Genomic DNA, 6,502 nt, shown 5'->3' on the forward strand with positions numbered 1-6,502 from the left:
ATAATAATAATAATAATAATAATGGTATTTGTTAAGCCCTTACTATGTGCAAAGCACTGTTCTAAGCGCTGGAAGGACTGTGACCTAAGTCACCAAGGTGACGGAGCTACAAAACTAAACCATAAAGGGCTATTATTAATTTTTGTTGAGACTGGATTTTGGACAACATTTGGGTTTGGAGAAAATTTCCAGAGGAGCGATGGGAAACGAGGGGACTGAATTGAACCAGATGATTTCAGTGTTTTCTATGCCATTAGCTAGCAAGATGATGTTTAGGTATAAGAGTTACTGAGGATAGGGAAAACAGGGGTAATTAGTGATATCAAACACAAGTCTTAACATTGTATCCACAGATACGCACAAAGGAAATGGACAACCTAAGTCCTCTTGAAAGGATCAGAAAAAAACTTATTTGTAAATTTTGACATGGATTGCTGGGTATCTTCCACGGGTTGCAATTGTTAATCAAACACAGCTCTGGGGAGGTCCCATGGGCACTGAGAAAAATTACGTTTTTTCCAAGATATTAGTGCTACCACCTTATTATTCATATGAATCTCAGAAAACCGTAATTCTAGGGGGAACATATTTTATAAATGTATTTGTAGCATTTCATAAGTACATGATGTACTTTCAACATGGTTCACTGCATTGAACAGTGATTTCAGCTAATACAGAAATGTTCAGAGTTTTTATCCTGAATATGTTTCCAAAGGAATGATGACTTAAAGTCTCTTCCTTCCTGCACCCGATATTTCCCGGCAGGGGAAGGTCTGTATATTTTGAGCCCCTGGCTGGAATGCAATTCACATCATTGTCCTGCTTGGAAAATGGGTTAAAAGAAACGGGTTGTGATTAAAATGCATTATTTTACAACTGTAAAAGACCAAAAACCCTACCACCCTGTAAAAAGAAATAGAGAGAATTAGTGTTATCTAGTGAATAGAACATATGTCTGAAAGTCAGAAGGATCTGGGTTCTAATCCCAGCTCCACCACTTGTCTGCTATGTGACTTTGGACAAGTCATTTAGTTTCTCTGTGCTTCAGTTACCTCATCTGTTAAATGTGGGTTTAAGACTGCGAGTCCCATATGCAACATGGATTGAGTCCAACCTGATTTATTTGTATCTACCCCATAGCTTAGTACAGGGCCTGGCACATAGTAAGTGTTTAACAGATACCTTAAACAAGAAACCAATTGGCAAACATATGTATACTCTAGTGCTCAACTAATAATTACAGGCACTTCTGAACTCTTGGGCTGCTGTGTTACTTATACCTAGTGAGGTATAGTGCCTCCTTGAGAAAATACCTGTCTTCATCCCAGCTAAGTAGGCAGGATAAATCGTAGTTTACTCTTACAAGTGTTAGGTTCAGTGGTCTGCACAAGGTAAGTACTTAATACAATATATTGATTACTTTCAACCTCTTGGTTTTCTTTCCTATTATTGTATCTTGCTTACTTCCTAGCCCAGGACTCTTCTACAGCTTTTGAACAATTTTAAAAACTGTATTTGAGCACCATTCCTAAGCTTCCTTCTCGTGATCATCATTAATAGTAACTACTGGGCACCTTCTATATGCAGAGCACTGTCCTAAGCATTTGGGAGAATGCAATTCGACAGAGCTGGCAGACACATTTTCTGCCCACAGTGAGCTCACGACCTAGGGGCAAACATACAGTTCCACACTATAAACTCTGTTCTTTCCACTGAACTTAACTCTGTTTCCTGTTCCTCTGTTGATCATGCCCCAACCACCCACATCCTTCCTTTTCCCATGTGCATCACGAGGTGTAGAGCATTGTTGGGGGGAAATCCAGACACTAGGCCGACATTGTCCAGCTCAAATCATCCTTGCTTGCATTAACTCTGCCCTCTCTCCTGTCTGGCAACAATTTTTTCCATCCTCATTGAATCCCATGCTCATTGTCCACACCAGCTATTTCACACTTTTTACTCCCTCCTCAAATGCCCTGTCCCCCAGTATACCACATCTCTTGCCCTAAATAACCTTGCCAACAACTTCATTGATAAAATTGAAACCATCAGGTGTGGGCTTTCTAATACCTCGCCTGTACCTCTCCATTCCCTCCCTCCTTCTGTCCCCTCCTTGACTACATTATCCTTCCCAACAGTATCTCAAGGGAGATCTCCTATATTCTTTCAAAATCTACCCCCTTCACCTGCACATCTGATTCCTTCACCTTGCACCATATGAAAACCATGGCCTGATTCCTTCTTCCTTTCCTGATTTCCATTTTCAGTTGATCACTTTCTAATGGCTCCTTCACCACGGCTTTCAAACATGCCCATATAACTCCAACCAAAAGATGAACCAAACCAAAACTCCTTTAACACTAAGGCACCATTTAGTCATTACTCTGTCTCCTTATTACCATTCCCCTCCGAACTGTTTTAGCTACTTCTTTGCATTCACTGCCCCCACTTCCTCTCCTCCCATTCTCTTGACACTCTGTATTCTAACTTCCACTTCTTCACTCCCGATAGTTCCCTCTCTAAGGTCATCAATAACCTACTTCTTGCCAAATACAATGCTTTCTACTGTACTCTAAACATCTTCTACCTCTCAGCAGCCTTCAACATTGTGGGCCACCTCCTTCTCCTGGGAACATGATCTAACCTTGGCTTCACTGACACTGTTTTCTCCTGGTTCTCCTCTTACCTTGCTGAACTCTCCATCTCAGTCTCTTTTCGGTGGCTTTTTACCTCCCACCCCCTAAATGTGGGAGTCCTTAAAGGCTCAGTTCTGGGTCCCTTCTATTCACCATCTACACGCACTCCCTTGGAGAACTCATTCACTCCCATGACTTCAACTACTATGAAAACGATTCTCAAATCGTCAAAATTGCACTTTGCAATAGTGCAAAGTGCTGGGCTTGAAACATATTCAATGCCTTCTGTGATGCTAAGACACCAAATGTTTAAATTATTTTAGGTGAATTTAGAATTCATCTTTCTTGCCAGTTTAAGTACAGAAGGAAGTTTCCTCAATGCTGTTTGGCTAATATGGGCTCATTAGTGTGTTTCTGCCCTGGACATTAGCAAACAGAGTTGGAGGCAGTTTTGATTTCTGCAGGTTGCTTGATAAACTGCTTAAGTTGAATAATCTGTCACTCTCTTTAAAGGAATGGTATGATTTACAGGAAAATCCCTCTGAGGTGAATGAAAATAATTGTCGATCTGAGAGAGGCTTTGGAAAATGAAAATGGGCCAAAGTTGAGGTCTCTTCAGGTGAGGTTGTAGAAGGTCAAAAAACCTTTCTACTAGTTCTTGAAATCAGAGGAGGAATGCCAGAAAATGTCATGACTTGTGTAGGTTTTCATTGTCATGCTGCTATCTGTGAAAACAAGAAACTTGGAAAATAATGAAAAATGCAATGGAGGTAGGCAGATAACAGTCTAGTTTGAAGAGGGATCTAACAAAGAAATATTATACTTAGGTACAATTGTCTAATTGGATGCTAATATATTCACCTCAAGTCATCATCTCCAAATATCCAAACTGGTTCCATTACAGTTTGGCAGATTTTAATAGATCCTTCCCACCATTCTCAATTGGTACAGGCTGCTCTGGTATTTTCCTTGAGTCCATTATTTTTTATGGTATTTGTTAAGTGCTTACTATGTGTCAAACACTGTTCTAACTACTGGGGTAGATACAAGTTCATATTGTTGGATGCAGTCCCTGTCCCACATGGAGTTGACAGTCTCAGTAGGAGGGAGTACAGGAGAACTGAGGACCAGAGAAGTGATGTGAATTGACCAAGGTCATGCAGCAAGCAATTGGCAGTGCTGGTATTAGAACCCAAGTCCTCTGATTTCCAGGCCCATGCTCTTTCCACTAGGCCACTAGACCACACTACTTTTCATGGCCCCAGTTTTTGGAATTAACTGGATGCCGAGGTCCCCAAGATTATGCAAAGTTCAAGTTGTTCCCATAGCTTGGATTTCCCTTAATCAGTCTGCTTCATAGTTTGGTGTACCAAACTGTAGCTAAGTGTCTGTAAATCCACCAGAACTGTAGTCTGTAGGTTAAACCTGACCTACCTTACCTCCTTGGGAACTCCTACTATAGCCCAGCTTGCACTTTACTTCTCTAGTGCCAACTTGCTCACGGTGCCCTGATCTTGTCTAACTTGTTGTCAATCCCTTTGCTATTTCCTGCCCCTGCCAGTACCCCCCTCCCCCATCCCTCATTCCCAGCCCTGGCCTGGAACTTCTTTCCTCTCCTTACGTGCCAGACCACCACTCTCCCCACCTTCAAAGTCTTATTAAAGTCACATTTCCTCAAAAAGCCTTCCCTAATTAAGCCCTCTTTACTCTAGCTCCTTTTCCTTTCTGTGTTGCCTATGCACTTGAATTAGTGTCCTTTGAGCATTTGGTATTCACCCCAATCGCACTTATGTACATATCTATAAGTTATTTATATTAATGTCGGTCTCTCACTCTAGACTGTAAGCTCGTTGTGGGCAAGGGATGTGTCTATCAACTCTCCCGAGTTCTCTGCACACAATAAGTGCTCAGTAAATACCACTGATTGATTATACATCAGGGAGCAGTCTTCCTAAGTGTCAGTAAATACTTTTATGCCTGGCTACCCCTATGGAGTGTAAGCTTCTTGTGGGCAAGGAGAATGTCCTCTCTTTGTTTTGTATTCACAAACACTTGGTACAGGGTGCTCACTAAACACTTTTACTAATACTACCATTACATTAAGAATAATAATACTGTACACATTCGACAGCCCTGAAAACAGTAGAAAACAAAAGGTAGTGTCTGAATTAAGGTGAAAATTAAATATAAAGTGTGCTGTCATTTGTAGAGTCAAAACAAGGCCTCCCAACAAGAAAAATGGGAGGAACAAAGCCTTGAATCAATTCACTAAAGCAGCTTATGGTCAGAGTTTGTTGTGGTGTGTAAGCTATTTTGTTTAAAATTGGGACACTGGTATACCATTACAAGCTTGCTTTCTCTTTCCTTTCAGAGAATGAGAAGAGGGAGAAGGGGAATGAGAAGGAGAGGAAGAAGTCAGCAGTTAAAGTCTGAAAGCACGCCTTCAGGACATCTCCATCTGGATGTCTGCCCGCCATCTAAAACTCAACATGTCCAAGACTGAACTCCTTGTCTTCCCTCCAAAACCCTGCCCTCTCCCTGACTTTCCCATCACTGTTGACGTCACTACCATCCTTCCCGTCTCACAAGCCTGCGACCTTGGTGTCATCCTTGACTTCGCTCTCTCGTTCAGCCCTCACATCCAATCCATCACCAAAACCAGCCGGTCTCACCTCTGCAATATCGCCAAGATCCGTCATCATCATCATCATCAATCGTATTTATTGAGCACTTACTATGTGCAGAGCACTGTACTAAGCGCTTGGGAAGTACAAAGTGGCAACACATAGAGACAGTCCCTACCCAACAGTGGGCTCACACTCTAAAAGGGGGAGACAGAAAACAAAACCAAACATACCAACAAAATAAAATAAATAGGATAGATATGTACAAGTAAAATAAATAGAGTAATAAATATGTACAACCATATATATATATATATATATATATATACAGGTGCTGTGGGGAAGGGAAGGAGGTAAGATGGGGGGATGGAGAGGGGGACGAGGGGGAGAGGAAGGAAGGGGCTCAGTCTGGGAAGGCCTCCTGGAGGAGGAGAGCTCTCAGCAGGGCCTTGAAGGGAGGAAGAGAGCTAGCTTGGCAGATGGTCAGAGAGAGGGCATTCCAGGCCCGGGGGATGACGTAGGCCAGGGGTCGATGGTGGGACAGGCGAGAATGAGGTACGGTGAGGAGATTAGTGGCAGAGGAGTGGAGGGTGCGGGCTGGGCAGTAGAAGGAGAGAAGGGAGGTGAGGTAGGAGGGGGCGAGGTGATGGAGAGCCTTGAAGCCCAGGGTGAGGAGTTTCTGCCTGATGCACAGATTGATTGGTAGCCATTGGAGGTCATTTCCTCCTCCTCCAAACCGCTACCCTGCTGGTTCAATCTCTCATCCTATCCCGACTGGATTACTGCATCAGCCTCCTCTCTGATCTCCCATCCTCCTGTCTCTCCCCACTTCAATCTATACTTCATGCCACTGCCCGGATCGTCTTTGTGCAGAAACGCTCTGGACATGTTACTGCCCTTCTCAAAAATCTTCAGTGGCTACCAATCAACCATCAGGCTACCATCAGACAAATACTCCTCACGCTCATATTCAAGGCTCTCCATCACCTCGCCCCCTCCTACCTCACCTCCCTTCTCTCCTTCTACAGCCCAGCCCACACCCTCTGCTCCCCTGCCCCTAACCTCTTCACTGTGCCTCGTTCTCACCTATCCCGCCATCGACCCCCGGCCCACGTCCTCCCCCTGGCCTGGAATGCCCTCCCTCTGCATATCTGCCAAGCTGGCTCTCTTCCTCCCTTCAAAGCCTACTGAGAGCTCACCTCCTCCAGGAGGCCTTCCCAGACTGAGCCCCCTCCTTCCCCT

Source organism: Tachyglossus aculeatus, chromosome 3, assembly GCF_015852505.1.
Source record: "Tachyglossus aculeatus isolate mTacAcu1 chromosome 3, mTacAcu1.pri, whole genome shotgun sequence".
In the NCBI taxonomy this organism is placed as follows: domain Eukaryota; kingdom Metazoa; phylum Chordata; class Mammalia; order Monotremata; family Tachyglossidae; genus Tachyglossus; species Tachyglossus aculeatus.